This window comes from Piliocolobus tephrosceles, chromosome 9 (assembly GCF_002776525.5).
Source record: "Piliocolobus tephrosceles isolate RC106 chromosome 9, ASM277652v3, whole genome shotgun sequence".
Classification (NCBI taxonomy): Eukaryota; Metazoa; Chordata; class Mammalia; order Primates; family Cercopithecidae; genus Piliocolobus; species Piliocolobus tephrosceles.
The window spans coordinates 15,236,939-15,255,868 of record NC_045442.1 but is presented as its reverse complement, the minus strand read 5'-3'; positions in this window follow the sequence as shown (position 1 = coordinate 15,255,868).

Here is an 18,930-nt window from a genome sequence, read left to right as displayed (position 1 = left end):
CCAGGCTTGACAGCCCATCAAAGAATGAGGAGGAGGAATCTCTGGCAGAGTGGTTTTGGGGTATTTGCTTGCTTACGGCCTTTCAAATGATATCCTCAGGTGATCTGTTCCTCCAGTCTTCTCTCTAGCAAAGGACTGGATAACCTAGTTTCAATATATCCGTCGTTTAACATGTGGCAAGTATTCTTTTCTCGCCAGAGTGAAGAACAGAGCCAACAAATCTGAGCGGGGGTAGAAAACTGCAAGTCCCCCAGATGCCAGGAGTGGGAAGCATGGAAACAGTTCGCAGAAGACAGACACTCGACGTGGCCGACTGCCGGCCAGCCAGGACAGGCACAGCCCCATCCGAAGTGGCTGCCTGCCAGGAGCGTGACCACAACAAGCAGGAACTCCCTTTGTCCACTTCCTCCACGGGATGAGGGACGGACCTGCATCCCATCAGTTCACAATATGCTTGATTCCAACCCTGGGGCTCGTCCTTGCAGACGGGGATGGAACAGCTTGGCTTCTTTCACTGTAAATTCCCAGACCCCTCCTCTGTCCTATGGTTATCCTGAGCCAGCCAAACCTTGTTTTATATTCAGGGTTGATTTCTGGCAAAATTCCCCTTCCAGGACTCTAGCACTGACAGAGGTTAATGGGTACCATTTAGCCACTCTCGGCAGCAGTGGTTTGATCTTCTTGGCTCTGATATTCTTCCTCCTCTTGGCACAAGAAAATTCAGCTTTTGCCCTTTATCTTGTTATCCAAGAGCCTGAATGCCCATGACAGCCGTGGATGCAGATGCTGCGTCTTCAAAGTCCTTGGCAGAGGAGTAGAATTCAGACCCACACAGGCAATGTGCATTGAGCTCTTTATTTTTTTTTTCCAAAACAGCCAGCTGGCCTGTTGCTGAAACCAAGACCAATCAGAAAAGACACACATATATATGAGGTGGATACTGCCTTTTTTTCTCCTCCACGAAGAAAGCAAGGGAACAGATACAGGCTGGAGGAGACAACTTCTCACTCTTAGGAAGGAAAGATGATTAAATCTGCCCTGAATCCAAAGAAAAATCCTTGCCTACCCTGCTGTCCTAAGTCCCCAGACATGCATCAGTCCATATAGTTACTTGTGACCAGGACTTTGGAAGAAAGATGTCAAGGTAAACCTGACTGCTTCTTGGCAAACAAGTGGGCATCAGTTCCAATGACACACAAAGGGCCACTCTCTTCTGGAGCACCCACTGCTTCTTAGATCCACTTTGGAAGGCTCCTGACCCTCAGCTGAAGACGCCATAACAGGGATTAGGAATGAGAGGGGCATGCAGTGCAAACCCATATTATTTTGAGAATGCCTCACGTTGCCCATAGAGTGCAAGATTGTACCAAGCCTCTCCTGGGAAACATGGACTTACCAGACCATTTAGCATAGGCAGTTTTTCCTCCAGCACAGGAACAAATCACTGTTTCTTTCACTGGACACCAGAAGAAATAGTTGGCTTAGACTTAGGGACCCAAAATGCTTATATTTAAGCAAGAAGCTCGAAATTGGAACTGGGACTCACTAAGGACACGGTGTCACTGCCGATGTCCACAGGCAGATGGAGCACAGAATCGCCAAGCCAGGCAAACACCTGCATGACTCACCTCCCTGGGGAACACCCCCCTGCTGGCCGCCTCTCTTCTGTCTTTTCTGTCCCAACATACAACTGAAATTTGCCCATGTTAAATGTGCATGAGAAGTAGTTCCACTGAATGGGGTTTCTGGAATCTTCATTCCTGAATATGACTGGGAAGGGAGCTCAACTTCCTATTTAGAATTCCTACTCCATTCCCCCCATGAAGATTCCAGATGAAATCATTCCCATTGCTAGCTACATGTAAGTTCCAAAAGTTCAAAAAAATTTGGATGAGGATATTCTGAAATCAAAATTCTGCTCATGAAGTGCAGGGGAAAGAACGGGGGGCCAATAGGGACTTCACAGAGCAGCACAGGGCCTCGGTTTACCAGCTCTGAAATGGGAATGGTAGCACGCTCCTCTGTGGAGAGGCTGGAATCAAGTTAATTCATTGGCTTCTGTAGAGCAGAAAATGTGTCATCCTCTTCGAACCTTAAGATGAAAGGTATGAAATGGTGTCATTGTTTCCTAAATTGCTACATCAAACATGGGACAGGACGCCTATAAACCTGCAGCAGGTAATTATCATAAAAATCACACACCGTTAAAGCTCCGAAGAAGACCCTGGCAAATCTGACTACAGGGGAGGAAGAGGAGTGCACGTGGTCCTGAGCACAGAACCCCACCTCCTCTCCACCCAGGACCCAGCCACCACCACCTTTTTCTGGAATTCCTGCAGCAGCGGGTTTCCTGACTCCCGCCCCACCTCCTTCCGTCTGTTCTCTACCCAGCAGCCAGAGTGATCATGGCCCTCCTGGGCTCAGAACTCTCTATTCACCGCCCAGTATATTCACAGTGAAAGCCCAAGTCCCTGCAGTGGCCTAGGAGAACCGTTCCCTGGGTCTTACCTGACCATCACCTGGCCGGCCCCACTACCTGTCTCACCTGGTCCTTGAATGCTTTCCCCTTTTCTGACCATCTTGTTTAAAAACTCAAACCTCACCCCACACATAATCAATCCCCTCTCCCCCTTCCTGATTTATTGTTCTTCATCTTTCGTGTCCATCTGACTGTTTATTTATCTTCTGTCTTCTGCCAGGGGCAATGTCAGCTCTGTGAAGGCCAGGATTTCGTCCTTTTCTTCTCCCTGCCACCATCTGGGAGTCTCGAACAGTGCCTAGCATGTGAAGGGGTTCTGTAAATATTTATTGGCAGAATGAATGAATTGCAAGTTCTTTCAAACTAAGGGATCCTTGAAATTTCTATGAGACTATCCTGGTCAGCCCCTCTTATCACTTCTGCAGCTGCCTTTTTAGACTATTTTTAGATGTTCACATCTGCCTTAGAGGAAAGCGTCTGGTGCAGGTGGGGGAAGCAATGAGAAATTCACTCATGAGTGATTGAAATCGCAAATGAAAAAACTAGCATAAGCAATATTTACTCTCTGCCTCCAGTCCTATGGTTTCTTTTCACAGTTGACCTTTTTAGATCTGTTTTGTTCACCTCTCTGTGTCTTCAGTTAACATTTTCTGTCTCTCTGCACACATGAGTTAGACACTGTCTCCCCAGGTGATTCTGTGGTCTCTTCAGTTCAAGCACTTGTCTATATGCCAGCACCAGCAGTAGTCCAGAGCTCCTGTTCCTAATTCCAGGGAGAGAAAAATCTAATCACCTGGCTTGGGATTGATGTCTATCCTGATATAATTTTCAGTGGCAATGGGGGTGAGGTATCTTACAGGTCTGCAATTCCTTATCTGAAATATTTGGATACAAATGGTTTTTGTTTTTTATAGCTTTTCATATTTTACAACATCAACGTGGTTCATATACTCTGTATTATATAACATCACCACTGGGTCTGAGGTCACATTCTAAAATTAAAGACATGAACATTTCTGTAGGAAAATGTATGAATATTCATAATAAATGGGACAAATAAAAAATTATAAACATCTTCAGGTCAGGCTAGCACAGGTTTTACTGTCAAATAAATTCAGATCAGGTTGGAATTTGCTCCAGTGGGTTAGAAAATCTTTTAGTTTTCAAGAGTTGTTTGGATTCCTGATTGAGGATGTGTAGGGTAACCCTGAAATTTATCATCCAAACTTCACTTCTGAAAGTAAAGCAGGTGCTGTTAAGAATTACACTGGGAGGAAACGCTGAGAATCTACAGTAGTATTAGTGTTGTTTTTTAATTTCCCAACCTTCCCATAATCATGGTTAGAGCAACAAGGATAGTAAAATCAAAACCCATGAGCAATATCTACCAAAGAAGAGAAAATTAAAGATAAACCTAAGTGACAGGAATCCCCATAAACTCCAAAAGCAACTAAATCTTTAGGAGAGCTACAAGATCTGCATGGCATCCATGTAGGTGGAAGCAAAAGGAAACGATGGGGCATCAGAGGACCTGAGAACAGGACAATCCACAGATCCCCCATAGACAGATAGTGAGAATGTGGCAGGTCCACCTGAAAACAGCAACTGAACATGAGACGGGTATTTGCACACTCCATTTCTCAGGCGAGTGCAAAGATTTGTGGAAGATGTCCAGAGGGCTGCTGTCTGAGTCCTATAAACTCTCAAACAAACAAAGCAATGTCTCCTTTTAGGACAAAGCTCCTCACCTAGAAGAAACACTGGGAGTTAATCCAGAATAGGACAGGGACAGCAAAGAAAAAAATAAGATCCAGATAAAAACTGTGGGCAGGCAATATCAGGGGCAGTTCTCTGAAGTTTGAAGCCATAGTTTTTAAATCACTCCATGGAAAAAAAATCAGAAGAGAGAGCTCTAGAGCTTTGAAATGAGGATATTGAGGATGTGCTCTAACTCCCCATCCCCTCCTTAAAGTGAAAGAAAATTAATTTTACATAATAATGACAAAGAAAATACAATTGTGGTTGAATCTCATACAAAGTTTTTATTTTAAATAAGAGAATAAAGAAGAGAATAAGTAGCATGTCAGAAAACATGCCCACAAAATTGGTAAGAAATGAAGCTACTATTTCAAAATGAATTAAAAGAAATAAAGAAAATGAAATAAAATTGTGGAAAATATTTTAAACATCATAGGTCAGATTTTTTAAATCTAGAAATGAAGTTACAGGACTCAGGAAAAAATTAGAAATAAAGTAATAAATTACTTCATAAATGAAGAATAAATGGTACAAAATACATAAGTGAATGAACACAACATATAATGCCTTATGAAATGTAAAGGCAAAAAGGCAAAAGTTTTTTTAATTAAAAATAAATAAAGAGATGAAAAGGACTCAAAAGAAAATAATGGATATAGGAGATGGGACAGAAAAAGAAAAGCAACATAGGTATAATAGGAGTCCCCCCACCCTGAAGAAGAAAACCAAAGCAGTGGAGTAGATCAAATACTGAAATCAAGAATTGGAGAAAACTTTCCTGAAATAAAAAGTCACTTGAAACTGCATATTGAAAGGACATAGCATGGACTTGAAAAGGAAGGAAGGAAGGAAGGAAGGAAGGAAGGAAGGAAGGAAGGAAGGAAGGAAGGAAAAAAGGAAAGGAGGGAGGGAGGAAAGTTCATAAAAACCAACACCGAAATGTAGTTTTGAAAATCTGCTAGACTTTAAGAAGAAAATCTTTCAGGCATTCAGACAAGAAAGACAAGTCACTTAGAAAGAAAATACGATTATCATCAGACTTTCGAATAACAATGCTTTACATCAAAGGAAAATGATGTGATATCTTTAATATAACCAAGGGAAGAAAATGTGATTTTATATTTCATACCCAGCCAAATTTATATTAAAGTATAAATAGTGAGTGTAAACTGTTAAGAACATTAAAAACTCAAAATTTTTTTCTCATGTGCTCTTCCTGAGGAATCTATTCAATAATAAGCTTCATGTGATCGAAATGTGAGGAGAGGCAGTGACATAAGGACTGGTGATTCAAGTCTTGACATGAGAAAATGGAGATACAAATGTAAGATCAAAATTTTAAAGTAAAAATCTTGAATTCCTGAACTTGAGGTGGAAGTATCAGCATAAACTCATGATATGCTTTATCTTTAAATTTTTCTTAGCTATATCTATCGAAAAGGCATAGAAACCATGACCAATGAATGAACATCCCAAGTGCCCAGATTGTGGTCTCTAAATACTGCCTTGCTAAAAGAAAACAGGACTTGTCAGAGCAATAGTTGATTCCAGGACTGCAGCAGGAAACGCACAAGATAAGCCTGGATCATCTTGTTCTATTAGAAGCAAGGAAGCTATCAAAGACTATTGGGATCTTGTCAAAGAGCGCAAGAGCCAACATGAAGATATGTCCACTGGCCAAACATGGAACAATTTCAGTGCCAATAAGGATAATAGCTGTAATAAATTAAAACACATAAAACATACTAAATTCATGAATTATGATGCAAAAACAATAAACCGAAAGAAAAAAGATATAAGAAAGAAACCTAAAGATGAAAAGACTTAATAGACATATCAGTGCATGCCCTTGTTTGAATCCTAATTCAAACAAACAAAAAAAAACTTTAAAAAGAGCACATTTATAACTTTTATGAGAAAAGTTATATTTTTAGCACTTGATATTTCGTTATATTACAAAATTATTGTTCATTATCTTAGGTGTGATGATAGTATTATGGTTATGCTTTCTCTTATGTTTTTATCTTCTATAATAATGATGCCTGGGGTTTGTTTAAAAGTAGTACAGGAAGCCCAAGCGTAGTGGCACATCTCAGCACTTTGAGAGGCCGAGGCAGGAGGATCACTTGAGCCCAGGAGATTGAGGCTGTAGTGAGCTGTGATCGTGCCACTGCACTCCAGACTGGGTGAAAGACTGAGACCCTGTCTCAAAAAAAAAAAAACAAAAAAAAACAAACAAAACAAACAAAAAAAACCCAACAAACAAAAATAGTACAGGAGAAGAAATGAGAATGCATAGAGTTTTATTATTCTGTTGTGTATATTTTTATACATTTTCAAAGTTTTCCATAATACATTTTTTAAAAATTTACATCAGGATAAAAGACATAAATTCGGACTGTCCCAAGCAAACCGGGCTGCATTTTGCCTATGGAAAAGAGGTGATAGATTTATGGGCCAGACAGTTACAGGGACTCAGAGAAGTAGAAGGATAATTGGGTCACACTCCAAAAGGTGTCCAGTATAATTACATTCTGATTTTCTGGTATTTTTGGATGTTATTAGCTCATCTATTTTTCTTTTTATTTTTACCTGCCTCAATCTGTGTTTAATTCAAGTAATAACAATTTCTTATTTGAGAAGTTCTGCCATGTGCTTTTTTTTAATGTAGCTCAGTTTCTCCAAAAGAGCCTCTAGCAAACAGGCCACTAAGATTTGGCAGCTTTATTGTTGAATGCATTCAATTATCATTTTTAAAGTCTAGCACCACATTCCTTTAATGATTTAGGACCTTGCATGGTTTTAAATGTCTCCCAAAGCTTTCATTGTAAATTGTGTTCAACATCAAAGGAGGTAAGTGATGCCCAGATGCTGTTTACCGCCTGTGAAATTCTCAGCACTAAATGGGACGAGTATCCCTTGACAGATTCAGAATTAGAGCTGGATAGAAAGAAATAACCTTCATTTCTGGATGCTAATCCCAAACCTAGCACTGGGTAGGAAAAACCACACACAAAAGTCTTTTTTAAAATGGACTTTCTGCAATGACTCCTCTGCTTTTATTTCAAGTTCCATCAAGAAGCACAGTGACAATTCTGAAGTCCACAGGGGCAAAGAGGTCCCCTGAGGCTACAGCTGATTTAGGGTTTCTATTACTGGATTTCAGTGGCATTTGTTTAAACTGGGCCCCTACACGAGAACCTTAGAAAAGTCCTCCTTATCCTTTATAAGCTCCTTTAAAACAAAATCAAAACTCAAGTATCTGGACATTCTCGGCTGTTTCCTCTGCAATGTCCTGCTGGGAGATGTTGTTCGTATGCCAGGTGCCATCCCTGATGCTCACATCCTTTGATGTTGGGATATTCGTGTAATTCATAAGCGGGTTTATTCTAAAGAAATATCCCTTATGCTTTCAGGACATATTTTTAAAAGGAAAAACACAAAAACAACTTCCACTTACCCCAAACCACCATGAAACGTTTGCTGGCTTCGTGTCTTTCTGGCTGGTTGGTTATTTTCTTTTCTTTTTTTTTTTTGAGACGGAGTCTCGCTCTGTCGCCCGGGTTGGAGTGCAGTGGCCGGATCTCAGCTCACTGCAAGCTCCGCCTCCTGGGTTTTACGCCATTCTCCTGCCTCAGCCTCCCGAGTAGCTGGGACTACAGGCGCCCGCCACCTCGCCCGGCTAGTTTTTTGCATTTTTTAGTAGAGACGGGGTTTCACCGTGTTAGCCAGGATGGTCTCCATCTCCTGACCTCGTGATCCACCCGTCTCGGCCTCCCAAAGTGCTGGGATTACAGGCTTAAGCCACCGCGCCCGGCCTGGTTATTTTCAACACAAAGCCCTACTATGACCTATCACAGTAGGGTTTCATATTGAAAACTGCCATTTTCATAGTAGAATTTTAAATCGGCCAATAGTAGGGTTTCATGCTGAAAATTCTCCGTTGCGTGGTGGCAGAGAGATCCCTACCGTTCTCCTCTCATGCTAAAATTCATTCCCATCCCACTGGACGCCCCTGTCTGTCTGTCCCCAGATGTTTACTAAGGACTGACCACGTTCCAGAACAGTTTTACCTCTGGGGAACAAGTTGCACAGCCACAGGCCTCCTTTCTGTTCTTCTAAAAGGCTTCATGTGGTGCAGGCTAATCTGCGGTGTTGAAGTCGTCCTTGTGTTTCTTTCTTTGTGGCCGGGGTGCTGGATAACACTGCAGGTAAGAATGTGGGCCCCGAGGCCTGACTTTGGGTTCTGGCTTGGTGACCTCAGACAGGTCACTTAGATCTCCTCTGCCTCAGTGGACTCATCTGGAGGGTGGGGATACTAAAGTTTCTACCTTCTGGGGTTGGTGTGAGAATAAATCAATACACGTAAATAAATTTGTTGTGAAAATAAATCAATCCACATGAAAGTACTGAGAAAGTGCTAAATGTTCCGGACAAGTCAGCGATTTGTTATGGAAGCGGAAGACATGCCGTCGGCTCCCAGACGGCTGGTGACTCTCAGGCCTCCCTATAATGTATCCCTCTACCCTCTCCTCCCCTTTGCAGCCCCCTAACCCTTCTATTGTCATTCTCACCTTCTTCCCTGAGCTACTATTTTCTTATACTTTCCAATCATTCACTTCTCTTCAACAACCCAAAAAAGAGCATACACTCTAATCCCGTAGCTTGCTTTTTAAAATAATGTCTGTGGAACATAACCTGAGAGTGTTTCCTGGACAATACATTTCAGGGCATGAGACTTCCTGGCCTCTCCCCTCTCTCCTTCTAAAGACGAAGGCTTTCTCATGCTCAGTCCCTGGTCTTGCTTTTGCTGAGATGAGGCCAGGGATGGAGTCGCAGGGCTGAGAGCAGGAGACTCTCCCTGTGCCAGGGAGGGCGGAGTTTTGGCTGGAAGACAGAAAGCCCCTGAGGGGGATGGGGAGAAGGGAGCCAAAGGGATCAGAGGGGCCTTGGGAAACTCGTGTGGGGCTGGAGTTTTGAAATTAAAAAGGGAGAAAAATAATTTGGGGCATTTTGGAGAGAAAGAGTAATAAAGGCTATTTTAGAAGTTTGACTGCGTGTGTGTGTGTGTGTGTGTGTGTTTTCCCCTCTACTGCCATTCAAGAAGGAGTGCTGCAGGGATGTACACATTACCACCGGGGCTTTCAAAATCTGATTCGTGTTTCTTTTGGATTCTGTGAGCAGGAAGGCGCAAATTTATTCGGGTTACAGTTTCAATAGGAGCTAGCACTCACTGAGTACCCATGTATCCCAGGTACCAGGCTGGGGCCTCATTAGGCAAAGTCTCTCATCCTCAGAGAAACTGTGCAAAGAAGGTGAGCTGATTCCTTTTTTGCTGGAATTTACTTCCAGTGAAATTAGACGAACTTGCCTTGCACCACACAGCTAATAAGAGACAGAGCTGGGATTTGAATCCAAGTCTGTCTGATTCCAATGCCTGGAGTCTTTCCACAACTTCACTGGATCTGAGCATAAGTCTTTGGAGTGCATGTTTAAAATGTTCTGTTTATTGGCCGGGCACGGTGGCTCAAGCCTGTAATCCCAGCACTTTGGGAGGCCGAGACGGGCGGATCACGAGGTCAGGAGATCGAGACCATCCTGGCTAACACGGTGAAACCCCGTCTCTACTAAAAATACAAAAAAAACTAGCTGGGCGAGGTGGCGGGCGCCTGTAGTCCCAGCTACTCAGGAGGCTGAGGCAGGAGAATGGCGTAAAACCCGGGAGGCGGAGCTTGCAGTGAGCTGAGATCCGGCCACTGCACTCCAGTCCGGCGACAGAGCAAGACTCCGCCTCAAAAAAAAAAAAAAAAAAAAATGTTCTGTTTATTATTATTACTACGTTTTAAAATTTCAGTGGAATGCCTAATGTAATACCATGTGCATTCTAGAATGTGTTGTCCTTAGCACCTCTGAAGTCAGATACCATCTCGCAGTTAGTGGATGCTGCTGGTCGTATGGTGATTAGAGTTTCATATCAAAGCTTCCTATCCAGGTGTCAGAAATAGACTCAAGGAAATTGATAATTTTTCAAATATTTTATTGCATGTGTACATACTGCCAGAGAACGAAGGGCTCTAAGGAGACTGTTTAAGATTTTAGTGCAGCTACTTAAAAATAAGTACATAATGTTGTTTGATTTCTGAGAGGCCTAAAAGAATAGTAAACAAATCGTGCAGGCCGCATTTTAGAGCGTACTACCTGGGAAAAGTATTGTTTGTTCATAGCAAATATGTAACCACAAAACACATTAAAATGCAGAAAAATCATCTGACCAAACAAAATAATGACAAATCAGCTTGAAACTTGTTGCCATCACAGGATATTAAATATGCTCATCTAGGAAAGAAGATGCATTAGTCACTGACCGAACTGTGCACATAATTAAAGGGGTGGCCGCCCTATGATTTATAGATTGGATCTTCTAATTACTTAGCTGTAGCAATTAGGATTTTCTTTGTATAACACTTCTTCAGGCCAAAGATGCCTTCTATCGCTCGGGCCAGATTTAGGAGGGCAAATTCTGGCTTCCATCCCATCCCCCAGTGCCACCCTCCAGCTGAAGCTGTTCTTAACTGGAGATCTTAAAGGCAAGTCCAATGCTGTGAGGAGGAGATGAGAGGAGAGTCACTGTGATGACGGAATGTGATGTCTCCTGGAAAGACCATTTTGCTTGGGGTCTCTTCTCCGTTTCAGGAGGCCTGTACCCTTGGAGACATGGAGTTCTGTTTTCTTAGAATACAGTAGCTCCCAGACATTTCTTTACTAGAGAAAGATCAGAAGGGGCAGAAGCCAAATAGAAATATATGTCACATTTTTTAGACCTGTGTATTCCATAACAGTATTATTTTTTACAAAGACTTTAGGAGGCCATTGCAGCAGGACCAGGAAGGGGAGCACATCTATTATTTATCAAATGCACTCCATGTGCAGGGACTCTGCTGGAGTCAAAATGGCAGGGTTCAAATCATGGCTCAGACACTTACTAGCTGTGTGGCATCAGGAGACTTACTTAACCTCTCTGAATTTCAGTTTTCCTATCTGTAAAATGGGACTAACTAGATTATCTACCTCAAAGAGTTTTAAAGATTAAACAAGATAAAACTTTAAAGCAAGCACTTAGCATAGCTGTCAATCACTTAGCAAAGCACTCAATGCATGCATTATTTGTAGTGTATTTAATATTTTCAACTCTGTGTATCACTGACTCATCATACAGCAAATATTTGAGTACCTATTGACTGACCCAGAAGGCCATATTCTTTTTATTACCCTTTCTTTCCCTCCCAGGATGTAAACCATAAACTCCTAGGCACAGGAAAACCATTTATTATGTTGAATAAGAAAAATTCAACTTTTTGAAGTGTCAAAGCCTTGGATTTAAGCTAGTGTAAATCAGTTTTCAGATATTACAGAGCTCTGAACACACACCCAAATGTTAGCAGAGCAGAGCCATGTGGCTGAAGCTCCTTGCATCAAAGCAGCCTGCTGGATTACACCGAGATGGTTAAGTGAAGGCTTGGTGGTGCTTTCCAAAGATTCTGTTCAGGGCCTGGGGAGAGAGGATAGACCCTCACTTCAATTCTGCAAACACTGGTGAGTTATGCCACGTGCCCAACTCTGTGCTGGTGTCTGGGACCCGTGGTGTCTGCTCTCCATAGCCTTGGCATGAACATTCAGCGCTCATTGGCCATGCCAGTGACAAGAGTAAGAGCCACTGAGAGAAAGAGTAGCTGATGTTGCTTGGTGACATCTAGGGAGGCATCCCAGAGGAGGGAACATCTGAGCTACTGTTTGCCATGAAAATAAAGATGGAAGAATTTCATGAAGAACCAAAGAAAGCCTCTAATAAGTTTTGAACTAAATAACAAAAGTGATCATCACAGCTACTGTGGATGTAGTCAAACTCAAAATCCATATTAAACTTTTTTTTTTTTCATGTGAAGGATCTTATCTTTTAGCTGCTCTGAACGACTTCCCCAGTGTGAAGGGATCTCTTTCAATGAGGCTCAGTTAAATCAAGACAGGACAGTGACCTCCAAGGCATCTCGAACTAGGGAGAACGCCTAACAGGCATTCCGCAAAACATGCTGAATGGAACGCATGTGCCCACTGAAGGTTCAGCTCCTCCTTTCTTCTGCCTAGCCCCAAAGGAACAACTACATTATACCTTGGCGTGTTTCCCTTGGGTAAAGAGAATTACAAAATGTGTTTTCCTTTCTATTTGTGAAAAAAGCAGTACTCCAGAAGATCATGCTGTTTGAGTTGGCAATATAAGCAAAAGTAGACGCGTGGCCACCAAATAACTTCCCTGGCCATGAAATACCCACCCATCAACTTGCCCTCCAATAAATAGGACTTTTTATCAGTAGAAACAAAATAGTGTTGCCAGCTAGAAAATAGCCCAGTTGGAAATATAACCCTATGCCATTTGGTGAGTCCCTGGCTTTGCACTGAAGTGCAACGTGGTTGAAGTGGTGTTTGCTTGTTTCTTTTTCCTTTTTAAATTTCATTAAACAGCATTTACTTGTGACAAAAGTCAAAGGTTTGATGGCAACAATTAGGGAGTGAGCTCCTCTTTAGGTGTACTAGGGGAAAATACTTCAGCTGAGACAAGACCATCAGCAAACATCATCCTGAGAAGCAGCTGAAAAACATCTCTCCCAAAACAGGTTTGTCCCAGCTCAATACACTGCACATGCGGTGGTCGCAACTCAAGAGGGCTTCTGTCTTCCTCTGCCCAGGGAAGCCAGTGGGACTCTCGTGCTCATTCTGCCCTCTGGTGGCTTCTTTTGTAAAATGCATCGGAAAGGCTACATTATAAGCAGAGATGACTTTCGTCTTCATTTGATTTCATGTGATTCTTATCTACAATTACGATGCCCAACTATCTTCTGACCCATAGACCTCAGATTCAGTTTATTAACCAAATTGACTAAAATCCTGACATGTATTTAATTAAACACGCAATGAGGGTTAAAAATGTGGTCAATGGTCAGCTTTAAGCCAGCTTGGGTGAACTGCACATGAATTGTATTGATGAACGAATTCACCTGGTGAGTGAAACCCACTGTACTATGTGTTCAAACCCCAAAACACTGAAAGATCAGTGAATTTAATTCATCAAACAACAAATTCATTTTTTAGTAGATTATTGACATGCTGAGGCTAAAATCTATATGACTAAGAATAACAAAATTCATTTGAACGAGAATTAAGCATGACTTGCTTATTATAAAGGTACATTAATTAAATCAGTTTTGGCACAAGAATAAAGTTCAGAAACAAACCCACATATTCATGGAAACAATATAGGAGCGACGCATATTTTAAATCAGAGCAGAAGGCACTCACTCATGATAAGTGGTTCTGGGGAAACTGATTATTCTGTGCAAAAATAAATTTAGATCATATGTCAAACTATAGAAAAATAATAACGTATCTCAAATGTAATATAGGCCTCATTTTGAAAACACAAACTTAGACGTTTACAACATAAAAGGAGACTATCTGTAATAAATAGGATGCAAAAATACCTAGAAGAAAGCAATAATGGATGTATACAATTATCCTGTATACAACTTTTGTAAGTCACCTTAAATAGTGTCAACAGAAAAGCAGATATTAGCAGCACAAATGTCCAATGAAAACTTAGTATCCAGGCTATATAAAGATGTCCTAGAAATCTATTTTTTAAAGGCAAATAACCCAATAGAAAACAAAAGAAAAAAGCACAAGCAGGAGATTCGTAGAAGAGAGAGCCCAAATGGCCAGTATATTGCATGATTTATGAGGAATGAAGGCAATGCAGATCAAAATCTCAATGAGACAGTATTCAGCTCCCAACATACCACTCATTTAGAAAAATCTGGCAATATCAGATCCAGATGAAAACAAGGATGTGGAGAAAGTGGAATTTTTTCTGAACTGGCACAATCGCTATTTAATATTTAACAAACTGCTAATTAATAATGAATACCTAATCAATTGAACTTTAATAATGATAACTAGTAGGTATTAAATAAATATATAATATATAATGAACATCTAGGTAATGTCTACGAAGCTGATAACACACACATTCTGTAGAGCCAAGCTCTCCCAGGTCTAGAGCATTTTTTGCATATGTGCACCAGGAGATATGCTGGCAATAATGGGATTGATGGGCCACTGTGGTGCAGTCAGCCTCAGGTACCCCAGAGCACCTGTCATACTTCTGGCAGGGCTCAGCATGGTGGATACAAGCATGGGCTTCGGGCGTCACAGAGACCTGGGGGCTCCCACACTTTGTAGTTATGTAACCTCAGCAATAGCACCATTTCTCTGGGCCTTAGTTTGCTCATTTGACAGTGAGGATAGTGAGGTCTCTATCCCAAAATTATTGAGAAATTTAAATGGCAGAGCTATTTTTATGGCCATAAAGTATTTTTGCACAGTGCCTGGCACAGATAAATGGTTGCTATTGTTTTCATTATCATTACTATAATTATCCTCACTGGGCATTCATACTAATTTATGACTCAGGAGAAATATTTTTTTCTGACTAGGAAGACCGTTATCAAGAAAGAATGTCTGATGATATATTCTTAGGATAGCAAGACTGGCAGTCAGAGTGTTCAAATGGTGAGATAACCAGAGGTGTGTAAACAGTTTCACCATTCATTGGATTATAAACCAAAGTCTCACCAACCCCGAGTCATCATTCTCCCAGAGCAATTATGGTTGGCCCCCTCTCCCTGGCAGTAGAGACTGGTGGGATGTAGTAACTCATCAAACTCTCTCACTCAACTTGACACCCTTGGTTCTGCTCATCAATAATGTACCTGCACTAAGTTTGTGAGGTGTCCCATTTTTCACTAAAGACCCTACCTTGTCGTGATGCCCAACCCCTAACCCAGCCAAGGGGAAGACCAAGAAGTCAGATTTATCTAATGAAGTAGGCTGGCTTGGCATGTGCCTACAGGATTGAGATCTGAAAGATGAAAACCAGATTTAAAAAAAAAAATAGCTCAAAGGCCTCGGAGGATGTGAAAGTCACACAGAAATAGCATAATGAACTGTACTTTACACTCTAAAGAAATTTCCCTCCAAAACTTACAAATGTATTTATATAAGAAATGTCAAATTAAAGAACTCTTTCACCTGTCTTCACCAGAAAGTTTCCTAGGACATAAACTGAACCTAATCAGATTTTATGTGAGCTACTTTCTCCAGGTCTCCAAAATGTTCACTATCCCCTTTAAATTACAGTTAAGGGAAATTCAAAATGGAAACATAAAATAAAATTGCTGAGCTTAGCTTTCACGAGGAATTAATCCTTAGCTTGGGTAATGATTAATGGGTGCTAAGACCTATAAATTTCATAACTTTGTCTTTGATATAGTTATTTTTCTTCCTTAAAACCTAAAAATACAACTTCCCTTCCAGCAAGATAGAGACAGAAGATGTCCCTGTAGATGAAAGATGCTCAGGACAGCTATTCCTCTACAGGGACTCTCTAATGCACTGTTGGCCATTGTTCCCGAAATTCATTTGCGGGACAGTTGGTGGAGTAGGTTGTAAGGGCAGATTGATTAAAAGAATGCAGAATTTGACACGGCATGCCAAATGTAAGAGGGAAATGCCTGACAAGCAAAGAAATCAGTACCAAGTCAAATAACTTTACATATATGCAAATGGGCTGGAATTGTCCCTGTCAGCCATCACTTTGTGGCCTGAATGCTGAAAGGTATTCGGAACCATAGACAAGACTGGGGGAACCAGAACAAATTTAATTCTTCAACAGCCCTGGACAATGCTCACAGCAGCCAGTATCCACATTCCCCCAGGGCCTGGGCTGTGCCAACCTCTACTGGTCTCTGGGTCGGGCTGCAGGCACTCTTCAACACTTACTTGTTCATGCATTTATGCTGCAGTTATTAATAAAGCATCTTCTACATGCAAACAGTAGGTAAGGTACCTGCCATAAGATGCTTTGGCTTAAGAAGGAAGGGAATTTTCAGGACAACTTCAGGGTTTACTTTGAATTCTTTGATTGTCCCTCTTCTAGCCAGATGAATTTATCTGTCTGCTCTCCTATCTGTTAGTACCAAGTTGCCCAGACCCTAACATGACATCCTACATGTTATAGTCTCAGTGTTCATGTCCCCCACAATTCACAGGCTGAAATCCTCACCCTCAAGGTGATGGCATTAGGAGGTGAGGCCTTTGGGAGGGGATTAGGTCATGAGGGTGGGGCTCTCATGAATGGGATTAGTGTCCTTATCAAAGAGGCCTGAGAGACCCCTCACTCCTTCTACCACATGAGCACACAGCAGAAATATGCAGGCTATGAGCCAGGAAGTGAACCCTCATCAGACACCAGATACAAAATCTGCTAGCACCTTAATCTTGAACTTCCCACGTCCAGAGCTGTGAGAAATAAATGACTGTTTGTAAGCCGCCCAGTCTATGGTACTTTGCTATAGCAGCCCAAACATATTGCCCTACCAGGGAGCATACTGGGATAACCCAGGGACTTCCACGAAGGCTCGTCACCCCTCTCCTGGTGACCCACACATTTCCCTGGCTTCCAGGCTCCATCCAGAATCCTGCCTGCTTTACTACCCAGCAGATGCCCATAGATTTCTTAATTCTGCTGCTGCCAAACTGGGACCTGTTGTCTGCAAACCTTTCTCGATGCCATCTGGGCATCATGTTCAGAGTCCTTTCCTGTCAGTATAGGTGGAGTTTTCTGGAAGCTGCTGCAGTAATGGAGTTTGGGCTGCAAGATGTTTATAGGGGATCCACACATGTAGAAGGAAGGAGGAATTTGGGATTGGGCAGAGGAAGAAGTCTGCCAATACGGCGCGGAACTCTAGATGAATGTGGCCTGTCAGAGTTGTCCCCTGTTTAGGCAAAATGGCCAGGGCTTCATCCTCCATCCTCGCTCAGTCATGGGATGTGGGTTCCTCTAAGGGAGGGTGTGATCCTGGGCAAGGCGGCTGTCTACAGCTGAGGAGGTTGCCTCCTGATCCCACTCCCTGTTTGGGGTTCTGGGGGGTGTGTCTTCAAGTCTTACACCTATTATCTTCAGTACAGACCCCTGCTGACTTTGACCTCACAAATTTGCCTGCCTAGGGTTCCAATCTGCTTCTGTCATTGTTCATAGACTCTCTTGACTTCTGGCGTAGAAGGTAACTCAGCTTCCTAGAACTTATGATTGTCACGCTAACGCCTGGGAGACACAGATACTGGGAAGCTCTGTTGTCAACCCCACTGCCCAGATGTGGTCCAGTTACACCCCTTCCCCTCACGCACGCCCGCAACCCCCCCACTATCCCATCCTGTGAACAGTCCTGCCTGCACTATGGGTCTGTTTCTCGCTGATCTTCCTAAAGAACTCCCAGTGGAAAAAAATATAAAAAGGAGATGGGAAGAGAGAGATCACTTCCAGGGCAGGAAGCCAAGTTGGACTCATCTAAATGCATGGTTACAACCACAGAGCAGACCTATTGTGGGGTTGTATTAGTCCATTCTCACAGTGCTATACAGAACTGCCCCGAGACTGGGTAATTTATAAAGGAAAGAGATCTAATTGACTCACAGTTCTGCAGAGCTGGGGAAGCCTCAGGAAACTTACAGTCATGGGAGAAGGGAAAGCAGGCACCTTCTTTACAAGGTAGCAGGAGAGAGAAGAGAAAGCGAAGGGGAAGAGCCCCCTATAAAACTATCAGATTAGCTGGGCGCAGTGGCTCACGCCTGTAATCCCAGCACTTTGGGAGTCTGAGACAGGTGGATTGCCTGAGTTCAGGAGTTCAAGACCAGTCTGACCAACATGGTGAAACGCTGTCTCTACTAAAAATACAAAACTTAGCCAGGCTTGATGGCGGGTGCCTGTAATTCCAGCTAAGATGGAGGCTGAGGCAGGAGAATCGCTTGAACCTGGGAGGCAGAAGTTGCAGTGAGCTGAGATGGTGCACTGCACTCCAGCCTGGGTGACAGAGTGAGACTCTGTCTCAAAAAAAAAAAAAAAAAAAAAAAAAAGCAAACAAAACCATCAGATCTCGTGAGCACTCACTCACTATCATGAGAACAGCATGGGGGAACCACCTCCATGATCCAATCACCTCCCTCCCTCCACACATGGGGACTACAGGTCCCTCCCTTGATGCGTGAGAATTACAAATCGAGGTGAGATTTGGGCAGGGACACAGAGTCAAACCATATCAGGAGTAAACAGTGAGAGAAAGAGAATAGGGTTCCATGTTCCAATATCTGCAAGATGGTTTTAACTCCTTGTGAGTGATGCCAAAAGAAACCATTTTAGCTAGGACATTCAGGGGACCTGGGATCTATTTTAAGCTCTAGAGGCCATGGAAAATCATTTAAGGGCAGTTTCTTGAGTGTTCGGTAAATCCTTACTGGAGTAAGAATGGCTTTTCCTCAAATACCATTTGTATCTCTCAGCTAAGAACTAACCCTCAGGCAGAGATCCTTTACCTCTGCCAGCTTTTCGCTTTCCCCTCTCAGATTACTGTCCTCTGGTGCCATCATGACTTGCATTATTTCTGCCTTTGTACATAGACAATTTTCCCACCTTCAATTTTCCTCCCTGCCTCAAAAGAAAGAAAGAAGGAAAAAGGAAAGGAAAGAGAGAAACAGAGAAAGAGGAAGGAAGGAAGGAAGGAAGGAAGGAAGGAAGGAAGGAAGGAAGG